At 35.0% G+C, this 17,563-nt stretch overlaps 1 pseudogene; it reads left to right on the forward strand.

Moving 5' to 3' along the window:
- The first annotated feature begins 3,834 nt into the window (after positions 1-3,834).
- The window catches only part of LOC123950442, a 97,291-nt pseudogene continuing 83,562 nt past the window's right edge, over positions 3,835-17,563 (forward strand).

Raw genomic sequence — 17,563 nt, forward strand, 5'->3', positions numbered from 1 at the left:
CATTTGCATTAGGAATACTTGGAAAAAGACAGCTTTTGTGGACTCTTTTCTGTGTTTGTTGCTCCTACAATGTAATGCTATTCAAAGGGTCTGATTGTGCATTCAGATATCACATACATATTGCCCTGAGCCGGGGATTTCCTGTTACTGTGAACGATAAAGATTCTTTCCTATTTAACGTACAATTCACCCATTGTGTCTACATATGTGAAAGGGCACCTCTGTGGGATATCCATAAGCCAGGAAGAGACCAAGAAATGAGGGCATGCAGTATGTGGCAGATTGCAGAAAAGAGGTACAGTTAGGAAGGGGAAGCAGAGAGGCAAATTCTAGAGATCATTCCGTAAAGCAGCTGACTTGGTTTGAGATGGGACTGTTTGGAAAGTTATCTGGGATTAAGGGCCTTCTGAACTACATTTGTAATGAGTTTGCCTGATCTTAATTTAATCTAACTTTCAGGAATCTAAAATACCCCTTCCAGTTCTTGGTCCAATTTTATTTTTAGAAATCAGGAACTGGAAGAATATACGGATACATGATTCACATTTAGAAAGCCAAGATCTCTTTAAATTTAGATATAAAGATGGGAGGAGAATAGTTTAGAACCATGTTACTCTTCAAATCTGCTCCTTGGCCTCGCAGACTCACCTGGAAACTTGTTAGAAAAGCAGAACCTCTGGACTTGCCTTCCCCCAGACCTATGAAACTTGAAATCTGCTGTTTCACAGGATCTCATGAGGATTTAGATTCCTTCGAAGTTTGAGAAGTACTGATTTAAAAGATTCCTAGTTTACAGAGCTGCTTATTCTTTTGTTAGGGTAGAGAAAGCAAATGTTAAGTGGTCCTTTTTTTTATCACACACAGTCTCAAGAGACTATCTCACTTAGAGTATGACCTTCAGTCACTCAAGGGCCTCATTTTCCTATCTTCACCCTATTTGGGGATTCTGTTTATACTGTAGTAAAGAATTAAAAGGAGGGGTGCCTGGGTGGTTCAGTGGGTTAAGCCTCTGCCTTCAGATCAGGTCAAGATCTCAGGGTCCTGGGATTGAGCCCACCATCAGGCTCCCTGCTCAGCAGAGAGTCTGCCGCTCCCTTTGCCCCTCTCCCCTGCTCATGCACTCTCTTTCTCTCTCTCTCAAATGAATGGATAAAATCTTAAGAAAACAAGCATACATTTTTAAAAAAGAGAGAGAATTAAAAGGGAAAAAAAAAGAAAAAGAAAAAGAAAAACGGACAGATGGCCAAACAGAGGGAAAAAAATCAGGAGGGTGCTGCAATTTTAGGGATGACTGAATCTTAAAGATCATTTAGTTCCTTGGTTCCCCTGTCTAAGCAGCCAATGGTGGTGTCCTTACATATTATGCTTCCGTAAGGACTTGGTGACTAAAGTGTCCTGAAAAGCTTTGTACATAAAAACTGGTATTGCAGCTCTTTTGAAGCTGAAAGCAAAAAAAAAAAAAAAAAAAAAAAAAAAAAAAATCCCAGATAGGATTAAGCACCAAAATTTTGGAAAAGTGGTTATTGGCAGCAGAATGGAAGCAAATTAAGCTTGTGAGTACCATTGAGTTTTTAGTTGTTCTATAAAGTTAAAATGAGTCTGGAAGTGTTTAAAATTAAGCTTTTTAAAGCAATTTAGTCAATTATTATTGTTAGAAATGTCCATCTATTTTAAAAGGCAAGAATAACCCATTATGTTACTGTATCCATTCCCACTTTTAAACTTCTTGAGCAAAGGAAATGCAACAATAATTGTCTTCTAGTTTCAATATCTTCCATGATATAAGAATGACCCCCAATATTTGTACCAAATAAGTATTAATACAATTTTTAAAATTTTGAACTTTATGTAGTTTATTAATTCATATTTCCTCAATTTACAATAAAGCTCACTCCAAAGTTATTTTGCCTAAGATATCAAAAGAAATGTAAGCAATAATTTGGAACTAAAGCAGTATTATACTGCGTATTCTAGGACCTAGTGTGACACATTTCTGATAGAGAAAAAATGCAAATAACTACCTGTTGTCTTATTTTTAACCAGAATATTTGCAGTGACATCCTGTTCTGATTTCAGTTTATTTTTAATCTCATTTAATGGGAGAGAGCTACTTTCTAAAATGGATTTGAGACATCAGGAGTGATTTAATCAATCTTCTACTAAAGGAAAATAGTTTATTGAAGTGGAAAATTCTTAGTGTTCAGAATAGTCATTAGGATTGGTTGCTTATACTAAAGGAGTCTTCCTTATGGGTTTCTTTAATTGCCCTCAGCATAACCCAGACTACAACCAGCCTGGATAATCTTTCTTGTTTCCCCTACCCTGAACCTTTGTAAATGGTTTATCTATAAAGAAACCCTTCTAGAAATATCAAATTTTGAATATGGCATATGTTTCATTTTGGGACACTGACAGATTCAGGAGTATATAAAAATAATTTAAAAGAAAGATTTAAACCAAAGGAATTGAGGTGTTTGTCAAATAGCTTGTTAGTAGCAGACCTAGAGAAAAATCCCTTGATTAACAACCCCTACCTCTGCTTTTTCTCTATAATAACGCAGGAGATTAGATGCAGAAAGAATCACTTCCTGAGTATATTCCCCACTCAGTGCATTCAAAGAAGATCATGATCCTTATCTGGAGGCTATGCACTATCCTGGGTCAGTTTCTCGGAAAGGCATTCAATGGCCCAACACCAGACCAGACATACTAGAGTGTCCGCCTGACATAAGAAAGCACGATTTCCCTTAATATAGTCACCTTAAATTTGACTTAAATGTAGTTCATGCAACACATTCAGTATCAATGACTTTTCATGGCTTTGTGCCTTTTCCTACTTTTTAAAAAGATGCTAGAGATAGAAAAGGAAGTTGAGATCAGTTTACTTTTGCAAAAACACACATGAAATCATTGATGAAATATTTTTCAGACCATCAGTTTTTATTTTAATATAATTGTTTATATATACCATGTAATAGCCCTTCAACAAAGTAATCGTGGGATAAAAAATCAATTATTTCATAAGCTGTCTGCTCATTTTATGTACATACAAACACATACACTTTATTTACATATGCATTTACACATGTACCAGCTACATATATACAAACACATACACAGATGCATATATTCATTCAGTCATCCATCACACATTAAGATGCATTATAGCCCTACACTAATTTCTCTATTTTGAGGTGAGTGGAGAAACTCAAGTTACAAAAGCCTGGAGAATCAGAGTGACCATGTTCTCTTGGAAACCAGGGCAGGGGGAAGAATGTATTAGGTCCTAAATAAACACTTGAGGATTAGTTGAGCAAAATTATCAGTAGTGAGCTTCTCTGGAAACACTGCTTACCATTCCAACATTTTAACTTTGTTATTTTCCATTTTAAATCCACATTGGTGTCAAGAAGACTTTCTTTAAATATAATAAATACACAGAGACATTATTAAACTTTGTCAACTAGTACATTCTCAGGATTATCTAACCTCAGGGTAAGGAGACACAGTGATGATAGAGCACCAGATATTGCTACCGAGAGTGGATAGACTTGGTGGAAAATGAAGCTAAATGGCCACAAAGTCAAATTTGACTTTTCCCATAGGATAACCCCAGCCCAGTTCTGTGAGTATCCAAAACCCTACTTGGAAGTTTTCTTTGAAAGCCTCATTAAATAATTCTGGAGCTCACTTTGCTCTTGTGACTTGAAAAAAAAAAATGGTATCATTTCACTGCTCTTTAACCTTACATTAAGGACATACAACCAGCAGCACAGCAATAAGTCCTAGGGCTGTCCTCTCTAGGCAGGGTGAGTGAGGTCTGTCCCTGAACCCATGGCGCAGGAATTGGCATCTACAAAGGAAGTGGAGGAGGCCTGGGGGTGGAATCACGAGATTGTGAATAAGGTAGGCAGGCATGAAAAGTCACTGTGCAGGAAACAATAAAGTCATAGAACTGGGTGTTTGTGCAGCACGTCGTGTGGGAGTAGGAGAAAAAGTCTTTTTTCTTGGTCAGGAACCAAGTTGAACAGTTTGCAAAGACCAGTTAAGTCATCTGAAGTGAAGCAGTTGCTGCTGCTTTGGGGCCCAGTTGCCTTTTCACACATGGTTTAGCTTATACTCTATTCCTTGGGTGGAGAAATAATAAACTGAGGTTGATCAAAAAAATGTCTCTTCCTCCATATCTGTCCATGTTGACTCAATTCTCATCATTTATCCCTTTGAAATCAACTACGTATTCTTTCCTGCTCCATTTTTTTTTTCTTTTGCTCCTCAGAGAAAAAGGTGGCGATCTTAAGGAATGTTGCATTCAAGGCCTTCACAGACACAGAGAATAATTAGAAGGTGTCCTAACTACACATCCCCACTAGCAGGGAGGTATCCATCAATGGTGTTATTCTGAGGTTTGTGAAGGAAGGCCTTTTTCCCCCAGAATCATCTAGGAATCCGTGCACGGATTAGCCATTACAAGTCATGGCCATTTAACATTTTTCCTTCTTTCTTCTTAAACAGAGATATATTTGTTTAAACTGGAAAACATGATGTTGACAAGAAACAAACCAAATTTCATTTGTGTGAGGAAAAGACATTTTATTAATGACAACTTAATAGTGCACTCTATGTTTGTGTGTGTATATATGCTTTATTTCTACTTACTTTGAAATGATGTGATCATTAATTTAAGGACTCCTTAAAAACCACGACTAAAACATGTTTTTCTTCTCTAATTATAAAAGGACTGTATTCTTCCTATCCATGAGCATGGAATGCTCTTCCATCTTTTTATGTTTTCTTCAGTTTCTTTCATGTATGTTCTGTAGTTCCTTGAGTACAGATCTTTACCTCTTTTGTTAGGTTTATTCCCAGGTATCTTATGGTTCTTGGTGCTATAGTATATGGAATCGATTCTCTAATTTCCCTTTCTATATTTTCACTGTTAGTGTATAAGAAAGCAACTGATTTCTGTACATTGATTTTGTATCCTGCCACATTACTGAATTTCTATATGAGTTCTAGTAGTTTGGGGGTAGAGTCTTTTGGGTTTTCCATGTAAAGTATCATGTCATCTGTGAAGAGAGAGAGTTTGACTTCTTTTTGCCAATTTGAATACCTTTTATATCTTTTTGTCGTCTGATTGCTATTGCTAGGACTTCTAGTACTATGTTGAATAACAGTGATAAGAGTGGACATCCTTGTCGTGTTCCTGATCTCAAAGGGAAGGCTGTTGGGGTGCCTGGGTGGCTCAGTGGGTTAAAGCCTCTGCCTTCGGCTAGGGTCATGATCCCAGGGTCCTGGGATCGAACTCCGCATCTGGCTCTCTGCTTGGCAGGGAACCTTCTTCCCCCTCTCTCTCTGCCTGCCTCTCTGCCTGCTTGTGATCTCTGTCTGTCAAATAAATAAATAAATAAAATCTTAAAAAAAATAAAAAAAAGGGAAGGCTGTCAGCTTTTCCCCATTGAGGATGATACTCCCTGTGGGTTTTCCATAGATAGATTTTATGAAGTTGAGGAATGTTCCCTCTATCCCTCTACTTTGAAGGGTTTGAATCAGGAATGGATGTTGTATCTTCTCAAATGCTTTCTCCGCATCAATTGAGAGGACCATGAGGTTCTTCTCTCTGCTCTTATTGATTTGTTCTATCACATTGATTGATTTGTGAATGCTGAACCACCCTTGCACCCCATGGATAAATCTTACCATTGTTAAAATGTCTATACTGCCTAGAGCCATCTATACTTTCAGTGTCATCCCAAGCAAAATTCTACTGGTATTTTTCAAAGAGCCACAAATCCTAAAAATTGTATAGAAGCAGAAGAGACCCTGAATTGCTAAAGAAATGTTGAAAAAGAAAAACAAAACTTGGGGGATCACATTGCCTGATTTCAACTTTACTACAAAACTGTGATCACCAAGACAGCATGGTACTGACACAAAAACAGACACATAGACCAGTGGAACAGAGTAAAGAGCCAGATATGGACCCTCAACTCTATGGTCAAATAATCTTTGACAAAGCAGGAAAACATATACAGTGGAAAAAAGTCTCTTCAATAAATGATGCTGGGAAAATTGGACAGCTCTGCATAGAAGAATGAAACTTGACCATTTTCTTATACCATACACAAAGATAAACTCAAAATAGCTAAAAGACCTCAATGTGAGTCAGTAATCTATCCAAATCCTAAAGGAGAACATAGACAGTAACCTCTTCAAGAACGGCCACAGAAACTTCTTTCAAGACATGTCCCCAAAGGCAAAGGAAACAAAAGCAAAAATGAACTTTTGGGACTTCATCAAGATCAAAAATTTCTGGACAGCAAAGGAAACAGTCAACAAAACAAAGAGGCAATCCACAGAATGGGAGAAGATATTCACAAATGACACTACAGACAAAGGGCTGATACTGAAGATCTATAAAGAAATCCTCATTGGGCACCTGGATGGCTCAGTGGGTTAAGGAATTGCCTTCAGCTCAGGTCATGATCTCAGGGTCCTGGGATCAAGCCCCGCATCGGGATCTCTGCTCAGCGGGGACCCTGCTTGCCTCTCTCTCTTTGATGGCCTCTCTGCCTACTTGTGATCTCTCTCTGTCAAATAAATAAATAAAAATCTTAAAAAAATAAAAATAATAAATAATAAAATTATTAAATAATTTTATAATAAAAATAATATAATAATAATAATATAATAATATTATAATTATATATAATATATATATAATATATAATATTATATAATATATATATAATATATATATTATATAATATTATGTATTATATATATAATATATAAAATTATAATTATATAATTATATAATAAATTATATATATATAAATATATAATTATATAATTATATAATAAAATATATAAAATAATAATAATAATATAAAAATAATAAAATAAAAATAATAAAATAAAATATAATAAATAAATAAAATAAATAAATAAAAAAATAAAATAAAAAATAATAAAATAAAATAATAAAATAAAAAAAATAAAAAGAAATAATCAAACTCAACACACACAAAACAGATAATTACGTCAAAAAATGGGCAGAAGACATGAACAGATATTTCTCCAAAGAAGACAGACACATGAAAAAATGTTCATCCTCATTAGCCATCAGGGAGATTCAAATCAAAACCTCATTGAAATACCACCTTACACCAGTTAGAATGGCCAAAATTAACAAGACAATAACCAACAAGAGAGAATGTGGAGAAAGGGGAACCCTCTTATACTGTTGGTGGGAATGCAAGTTGGTGCAGCCACTTTGGAAAACAGTGTGGATATTCCTTAAGAAATTAAAAACAGAGCACCCTATGACCCTGTAATTACACTACTAAGTATTTACCCCAAAGATACCAGTGGAGTGAAAAGAAGGACCATCTCTATCCCAATGTTCATAGCAGCAGTGGTCACAGTTGCCAAACTGTGGAAAGAACCAAGATGCCCTTCAACAGATGACTGGATAAAGAAGATACAGTCCATATATATAATGGAATAGTATGCCTTCATCAGAAAGGATGAATACCCAACTTTTGTATCAACACAGACAAGACTGGAGGAGATTATGCTTAGTGAAATAAGTCAAGCAGAGAAAGTCAATTTTCATATGGTTTAAATTACTTGTGGAGCATAAGGAACAACATGGAGGACAGGGGAGATGGGGAGGAGAAGTGAGTTGGGGGAAATCGAAGGGGGAGACAAACCATGAGAGACTGTGGACTCTGAGAAACAAACTGAAGATTTTAGAGGGGAAGGGGTGGCAGGTTGGGTGAGCCTTGGGTGAGTGGTGGTGGGGCACATATTGTATAGAGCACTGGGTGAAGTACATAAACAATGAATTTTGGAACACACACAAAAAATTAAATTAAATTTTTAAAAAAGAACTATATTCTAATTATAGGCATTAAAAAAAAAAAATAGAACACAATCCCACTCTGGGAAAACCACTACTGATACTGTGATTTATTTTTTCAAGATATATATATCTTTTCAAGATATATATGTGTGTGTGTGTGTGTGTGTGTGTGTGTGTATATCTTCAAGATATAGGTATATATATAGGTATATGTGTATACACACACACACACACCCCTATGTAACTGTTTAAGCACAAACCACATTATGGAGTTAATAAAATTTTATCAGGCTATTTTCTAATTTAACTGTTTTACTACATAATATTTCTTTTCCATTTCAGCATATTTTCATACTATTCTATTACAGAACGCTGTGCATGGGCCTAAATTCAGCCAATAATCCTGTTTATAGAAGAGTGTTTGTTTTTTCACTGGTTTGTTGGATATTGATAGTAATCAATAATCCTGCAATAAACAAGTTCATGCTTAAATTTTTGAGTTTTTGACAATTTTTAAAAATTTCTGGAAGTGGAAATACTGCAAAATAGACATAAAAATTTGTTCATAACATATTTTAAATGCTTAGTAAACATTTCCAACTATTTCTACCTTGCCATAAAGTTATGAAAACTAAATATGCCTTCCAGTAGCTTACAAGTAGCCTGTCCCACAAAAATCTATTGTTTTTGCTAAAATAGTATATTTGATTTAAATTTATTGCACTGCTGATGAGAATGAATTTTTAATAGTACCTTGGTTATCCCTATTTCTTGCTTTGTAAATTGTCTGTTCATGTATTTTGCTCAATATTTTATTGGCTAATGGTATTTTTTATTGAACTCAACAAGTTCTTTATGAATTTAAGAATAACACAACATTTCTATTAGATGAAGTGTCAAATTTTCCTTAGTTTTTTGTTTACTTTCAAACTTTAATATGTTGCTTGCCATTTAAAAATTCCATTTGATGTTTAAAATCTATTGATTCACATTTATAGATTTCTCCCTTGTTTAGCAATTTTTAAAAAATTCTCTATAATCACAGATTGCGTATTCTTCTAAAATGGTTCTATTTAATGTTTTAATTTAACATTTTAAGCAAAAGTAAAGGCAAATATTTGTTAAGTAAAAAATTTTTTCTAATGTTTTAGCATCATTTAGTAAGAATCAATGCAAGAAGCCATTGAACCTTGATGTCAGCTTAGTCATATTCCAATTCTTTTGCTTTGATTTTTTTCTGACCTACATTCTGATATGTTGATTTGTTTATTAATTTTACAGCAATGCACACTTTTAAATATTTAAGTTAAACAATACATTTAAATATTTTATAGCTTAAGAGTCTGCCAGTTCTTTTTTGTTTGTTTGTTTGTTTTTTAAGATGCCATGAGTGGCTTATTGTATTTAATTAAAGCATACATTTTTTATGTTCATAGAGCATCTCCTTAGTCTTTTTGTTTTAAATTAGTATTTTTTTTCTTTGTGGATTTGTTCTTTTTTTCTTAGGATGATGTATTTTACTAGGATCAAATATGTAACTAATACAAAGTTCAAGACTAAACTTTAGAAGAAACATGTCAGTGAAGTTATGTGCCCATTGTCACTCAACAAGCCAGTAAATTATAGCTCTGGAATCAGAACTCATGTTATTACAAATTTCCAGCCTGATGCTTAACCCACTGAAACTCATAGCTGTATTGTTTATAGGCTGAAAAAAGGCCCACTGTGGGGCTCCTGGCTCGCAAGGAGCTTTTCCTACGCACTGTGGAGAGCCTCCCTATTGGCTTGCAACAGTTTCTTAAAGCCTCCATTTTAGAAAGAGAAGGAGCCCAAGACAATACCCTTACCATACTGTCTTATCTTTGTAAGTTAAAAAATAAAATAACGTTGAAAATCTCTTTGGAGAATGCTATTATTGAAATAGACAGTCTCTGTGGGGGTAGGCTGGGGTTGAAAAGGGCAGCTTCCTGGAATGTTATGGGGGCCTAATGATATGTCTGTGATATAAAACAGTTTCTGATATTTTCCAAATGCGTTATTGTTCATGTTTAAGTGATTATAGGTGTGAGTTAAGCCAAACTAAATATTCTCTTTCCACAGTTTACTTCAACTCATTCTAATCCCTCTTCATGCAAACTGGTCCAACTTTGACTTGTTTTTTCTTATGTGGGTATTAGATCATTTGGGCAAAATTCACTGGGTGAAAGAGTGTGGAAACTAAAAAAAAAAAAAAAAAAAGGAGAAGAAGAACAATGCAAGCAAAGACTGTGGTTGGTAGGAGGTAAGGGGCAGGATTGATTGCAAGTGTTCTAAGAGAAAAATGACACATCCAACTAGGCATCAAGAATCATTTCTTGCCAATGAAATCTCTGAAGCTGTGGAATCATCTCTAAAAGAAATGATTGAAACCTCTTGTCTGAGCCACTTAAAATTGCACCTAATAAAGCTTTTGAGAACTCGATACTGTTAGTAAGGGATGATGACCTAATAAGTCCAGTCCATTGATTCTGTGACAGCCTTGGCAAGACCCACTCATGGAATAACTTCATAATCAAATCTAAGACACCCTGCAAGCACTATATAAATTCACATCTCCGATTTTTAGATGACTATTCAGATACATACTTGTATTCTTAAAAATACTTTTCACTCACAAAAGACTGTATTCCTCTATCACTGGAGAAAGAAATGATTTGAAAATAAAATACAAACACAAAATAGTGATTTATCAAATTATAACAAACAACAGCCTGTTGCTTGTTTCTAGCTATTATTCCTAGGTATTGTTATTTCAAGACTAAAAACTATGGTAGATACTCTATCATTATTTTATCAAAATAAAAGTGAAGAAGGAAGAAAAACACTCTAAGCTGACAATTTGTGTATCATATTTCATCATGATGTGATTTAAAACAGCTGATCTATTAAACACTCAAATTAGACTTTACAAGCAAATAACCAATTCTACCTTGGCTTTAGCATTGCCTCTGGCACATTTATAATATGAATATCTGAACAAAATTATAAGAGTCTCCCTTTTGGTGCCTGGGAAACTTATTAATGATTTGACATTGAAGGCTAGGACTTCCTGATGTGAAAGTTAGAACTAATTCTTGATACCGGTCTGATTGACTGAACTTTGCGTAGTTCAACAAAAAGGCTAAATTGGCAGCTCCCTCCTTTTAGCAAATATTGGTTCCCTTTCTAAATCCTTTTATGTTCTAAATTAACCTGGGGATTTCCACCTTGACTTCTTTAGTTGCAATGAGAAATGATATTCAGAAACTTTGCTCTTAATCTATCACGTGGGACAGAATTTGGTTTCTATACTCATAAGCTCAGAGCCCTATTGAGAGCTTCTAAGTGGTAAAAGGAAAGGAAATTGGAAGGAAGAACTGAAGATATTTTTCTCCTATGAATTAGCACAAATACGGATTTATAGCCTACACATGTGTTTTGTTTTTACTGATGGTTGTAACTAGGGACACCTGTAAGACAGAGCCAAAGGGGAAGAATTAAAAATAAATGGAAGGAAAACGTAATAATAATAGCTTCAGAACTTGATTTGAAGCCTAGTATGTGAGACTTTAAAATTCCCCTTTCCTGGAAAATGTTTTATCATTTAGCTTATGTGATTTAGCATACAGTATAAAGGCTGAAATATAACAACATTTTTTAAAAGATTCTTTCAGTATTTCCAACGGAAATGTTGAGCTAAGTGTAGAATTTGTGGGATCAGTTAGCTTATAAATAATGATCCTTTATGCTGGCATTGGGAAATCCTTGTTCCCACAGCTAGTTCAATAAAGCAATTAATATCAATAAATGCTGAAGAAAGCAAATCTCTATTCACTTTTGTCTGGATTAGTTAACATGAAAAAGATCCTATCGCTCTCCTGGAGTATTTAAACTTCCCATAGGACGACATTCTAATGAAAGGTAAATAAAGTATGTTTTTGGCATATGTTCCTCTTGTCATACACTATCTACTTATCATAAGGTGGTTGACCTTGTTCCTCTCTACAGAAATTTTTACTGGGCTTTTTCATTTAGGCCAGTCTCTTGTAATACACTTGTATTGTAAATATACCTTAGCATTTTTTCCTCTAATATCATTATTTTTGCTTTCTGTTTAATTTCCTTAAAGAAAACATAGCTTCGAAAATTGAGATATATTTGCTTCAATATAATGCTTACACATTCCATGCAAAATAGCTCATGCAAACTCAGGGTTTACAGAGGATATTTGAAAGAAAGAGATCTTTATGTGACAGGGCATGTTTTAGTGAACCTCTTAAAAATAATCTACACAATGAAGAAATGTGTTGTCGAGGTGATGGGTGAGATCTAATTGACCCCATTGATAGAAAAGGATTTGTACATTCAAACTTCCAAAGATCAGTATTCAGTAAATCAATGACATGGAACAGCCTGAACTTTCACTACATTTGGCTAGATTATTTGAGATTTCACACACAAGCAGTAAAAAGCTTTAAAGATATTATCCTGTAGCGTCCAAGAAATGCAGTAATAAGGTAAGAGTTGAAATGCGTTGTTGGCATAAGAAACCCATGGCTCATACTCGATTTACAACACACCCAGTTTCGTCAGAGTTGGCATGCATGCACTCTTTCTGACAGTATGGTGATAACATACTACAAGAGTTGAAGCTGCCAATTCTTACACCTTCATTCTACTAGCAAAGAATTTTAAAACAAAATTTCTATATTACAACAATACCACACTGCTCTGTTTTTACCCTCAATCTGATAAATCCATTCTGCCTGTTTATAAATTTGAAAAAAGAGTTAGCTAACTTTAAATATACTTACTAAATAAATGTCTGTATACTTGTGAGTTGCATATACACTGAATTTATATACAGTTAAAATTGGCGATGAGGTGCTTATAACTAAGTCATAAGCAGGTAATAGTTTAATTCTGTAATAGAGTAGTCATCTCCAATCAGTGCCTTAAAATACAAAAATATAAACAGAAAAAACATTTTACTCTCATTACAATATGCTTAAAAATTTATCTTTCTATGCATGGGAATTGAATAAGCAAGAAGACAAAATTTTGTACAATAGTTACATTTAAAAAATTACATTCTAGTAAAGCAAGGGATTTTTTTTTTAATTTAATTTAATTTTTTCAGTGTTCCAAAATTCATTGTTTATGCACCACACCCAGTGTTTTTTTGAAGAAGTTAAAGATTGCTTCTGTAATGTTAAAAGGATGTTTTTTATGTGGATAAAGAGTCATCAGAAGAAAATCATACCATATGAAAAAATGAGGTGACTGTTAGCATTTATTGTTGTTCGACTTTCACATTACTTTATTCTTTTAAAGGGTTTTATGTTTAATCCAATTAAAAGTATACTTTAAAACATTTTATGTGTAAATTAAACTGTGTTCAAAAGTGGTTAAAATCCTCGATGTTTATATCAAGGGATTGTTAATACATTAAAGTACAACATGTATTATTTAAACTTTTTACTTTGGGATAATTATAGATTCACATGTAGTTTTAAGAAATGCATATGATCCTGTGTACCATTTACCTAGTTTTCCAGTGGAAATGATGTGTATAACTAAAATACCATGTCACCAGTAGGATACTGACATTGAGACAATCCACTGATCATTTTCAGATATCCCCTGTTTTGCTTGCACTCATTTGTATGGGGATGGGTCTTTAGTTCCATACAGCTTTGTTATATGTTCAAATAACTATCACCATGGTCAAGGTACTGAAGTGTTCCATAACCAAATTCATCTCTCATGTTGTTCTTTTATGATAATGCTCACTTCTTTTTTCCCTTCTCATCCCATCCTGACCATTGACAATCATTAATCTGTCCTCTATTTTAAAAAAATATCATTTTAAAAATATTATATGATTGGATCTTACCATATGTAGCCTTTGGTATTGGATTCTTCCACTCAGCAAAATTCATGGGAGAGTCATTCAAGTTGTTGTATGTATCAAAATTTGTTTCTTTTTATTGCTGAGTGATATTTATTCCATGATATGGATATACCACTGTGTGTTTAGCCACTCATCTGTTTTTGTTTTTTTTTTAAAGATTTATTTATTTGACAGAGAGAGAGATCACGAGTAAGCAGAGAGACAGGCAGAGAGAGAGGAGGAAGCAGGCTCCCCGCTGAGCAGAGAGCCTGATGTGGGGCTCGATCCCAGGACCCTGAGATCATGACCTGAGCTGAAGGCAGAGGCTTAACCCACTGAGCCACCCAGGTGCCCCCACTCATCTGTTTTGAAGGACATCTGCCCCTCCCCAAGTTTTGGCTATTATGCCAAGTGCCAAAAGTTTTTCCTTTTTTGTACTGAATTCTTTTATGATTATATTATGTTCAGAAAGCATACTCTATATATGAGTTCAATTTTTTTAAATGTGTTGAGGCTTGTTTTATAATCTAGGACATGGATGCTTGAAAAAATGTATATTCTACTGTTGTTGGCTGGAGTAATGTAAATGGTAGATAGAGAGATATAAATTAGATCCTGTTCATTGATTGTATTGTTCAGATCTACTGTATCCTTCCTGATTTTCTATGTAGCACTTCTGTCTGTTTCTGAGAGGGGAATTTTTAAGTCCCCAAATATAATTAAGAATTTGTATATTTTTCTCTATAGTTTTATCAGATTTTGGTTCAGTATATTGTAACTCTTGCATATGCATTCAAATCATTAGAACCTCATGGTAGGTCATTTTATCATTTTTAATGCCCTTCCTTGTCACTAGTTAATTTTCCTTGCACTGAAGTCTATTTACATGATAGAATGACAGCCACTCCTGTTTTTTTTTTTTTTTAAGTTAATATTTGCATGGGTATTTTTTCCCTATTCTTTTATTTTGAACTACACATGTTATTACATTTGAAATGAATTTTTTTAAATAGCAAATAATTTAGTTATATTTTCTTATTGACTGCTGATCTTTATCTTTTAATTGATGTGCTTAGACTACTTATATTTAAGGTAATTATTGATATGTGAGAGCGTAAGTCTGCCATTTAAATATGTTTTCTTGTTTCCCTGTTTCTTTTTCTTTTTCTTTTTTGTGGCTCCCTGTGGGATTTTGAATATTTTTTAAATTAATTTATTTATTTTTTCAGCGTAACAGTATTCATTGTTTTTGCACAACACCCAATGCTCCATGCAATACGTGCCCTCCCAATTACCCACCACTTGGTTCCCCCAACCTCCCACCCCTGCCCCTTCAAAACCCTCAGGTTGTTTTTCAGAGTCCATAGCCTCTTATGGTTCACCTCCCCTTCAAATTTCCCTCAACTTCCTTCTCTCCATCTCCCAATGTCCTCCATGTCATTTGTTATGCTCCATAAATAAGTGAAATCATATGATACTTGACTCTCTCTGCTTGACTTATTTCACTCAGCATAATCACTTCCAGTCCCATCCATGTTGCTACAAAAGTTGGGTATTCATCCTTTCTTTTTTTTTTATAAACATATAATGTATTTTTATCCCCAGGGGTACAGGTCTGTGAATCATCAGGCTTACACACTTCACAGCACTCACGATAGCACATACCCTCCCCAATGTCCATAATCCCCTCCCCCTCTCCCAACCCCACCTCCCCCTAGCAACCCCCAGTTTATCATTTATGGTTTGTCTCCCTCCCAATCCCATCTTGTTTCATTTATTCTTCTCCTATCCCCCTAACCCCCCATGTAGCATCTCCATGTCCTCATATCAGGGAGAGCATATGATAGTTGTCTTTCTCCGATTGACTTATTTCACTAAGCATGATACGCTCTAGTTCCATCCATGTCATTGCAAATGGCAAGATTTCATTTCTTTTGATGGCTGCATAGTATTCCATTATGTATATATACCACATCTTCTTTATCCATTCATCTGTTGATGGACATCTAGGTTCTTTCCATAGTTTGGCTATTGTAGACATTGTTGCTAGAAACATTTGGGTACATGTGCCCCTTCGGATCACTATGTTTGTATCTTTAGGATAAATACCCAGTAGTGCAATTGCTGGGTCATAGGGTAGTTCTATTTTCAACATTTTGAGGAACCTCCATGCTGTTTTCCAGAGTGGTTGCACCAGCTTGCATTCCCACCAACAGTGTAGGACGGTTCCCCTTTCTCCGCATCCTCGCCAGCATCTCTCATTTCCTGACTTGTTAATTTTAGCCATTCTGACTGGTGTGAGGTGATATCTCCTTGTGGTTTTGATTTGTATTTCCCTGATGCCAAGTGATGTGGAGCACTTTTTCATGTGTCTGTTGGCCATCTGGATGTCTTCTTTGCAGAAATGTCTGTTCATGTCCTCTGCCCATTTCTTGATTGGATTGTTTGTTCTTTGGGTGTTGAGTTTGCTAAGTTCCTTATAGATTTTGGATACTAGCCCTTTATCGGATATGTCGTTTGCAAATATCTTCTCCCATTCTGTCAGTTGTCTTTTGGTTTTGTTAACTGTTTCCTTTGCTGTGCAAAAGCTTTTGATCTTGATGAAATCCCAATAGTTCATTTTTGCCCTTGCTTCCCTTGCCTTTGCCAATGTTCCTAGGAAGATGTTGCTGTGGCTGAGGTCGAAGAGGTTGCTGCCTGCGTTATCCTCAAGGATTTTGATGGATTCCAAAGTGGGTGGCATCACAATTCCGGACCTCAAGCTTTATTACAAAGCTGTCATCATCAAGACAGCATGGTACTGGCACAAAAACAGACACATAGATAAATGGAACAGAATAGAGAACCCAGAAATAGACCCTCAACTTTATGGTCAACTAATCTTCGACAATGCAGGAAAGAATGTCCAATGGAAAAAAGACAGCCTCTTCAATAAATGGTGCTGGGAAAATTGGACAGCCACATGCAGAAAAATGAAATTGGACCACTTCCTTACACCACACATGAAAATAGACTCAAAATGGATGAAGGACCTCAATGTGAGGAACGATTTTGAATATTTTTAAGGATTCTATCTTGATTTATTTATTGAATATATCTCTTTGTTTAGTTTTCTTAGTAGGTGCTCTAGATATTACATATATGTGACTTATCACACTCTGGTAGTGTCAACATTTTACTTATTTGAGTCAATTGTCTGGAATTTAGTTTCACTTATGTCTCTTTTGTTTCCTCACTTTTAAATATGATCATCTTGAATATTACATAGTGTTATAACTTTTATTTAATCATCAAATATGATTTAAAACTGATGAAGAGAATAGTCTGTTTCACATATCCATATATTTTTTAAGATTTTATTTATTTATTTGACAGACAGAGATCACAGAGAAGCAGGCAGAGAGAGAGGAGGAAGCAGGCTCCCCGCTGAGCAGAGAGCCCAATGCGGGGCTCGATCCCAGGACCCTGGGATCATGACCTGGGCCAAAGGCAGAGGCTTTAACCCACTGAGCCACCCAGGCGCCCCTCACATATCCATATTTTGACTCTTTCTGTTGTTTGTCCTTCCTGACGCTATAAGATTCCTTCTTTTACCATTTTTTTCTCTAAAGAATATCTTTCAGCCATTCTTTAAGCATAAGCTTGCTAGTTACAAATTTTTTAGTTTGCTTTGTCTGAGAATGTCTTTATTTTCCCTTTCTAAAGATTTAATTTGTTTATTTGACAGATCACAAGTAGGCAGAGAGGTAGGCAAAGAGAGAGAAGGGAGGAAGCAGGTTCCCTTCTGA

Source organism: Meles meles, chromosome 9, assembly GCF_922984935.1.
Source record: "Meles meles chromosome 9, mMelMel3.1 paternal haplotype, whole genome shotgun sequence".
Taxonomy (NCBI): Eukaryota; Metazoa; Chordata; class Mammalia; order Carnivora; family Mustelidae; genus Meles; species Meles meles.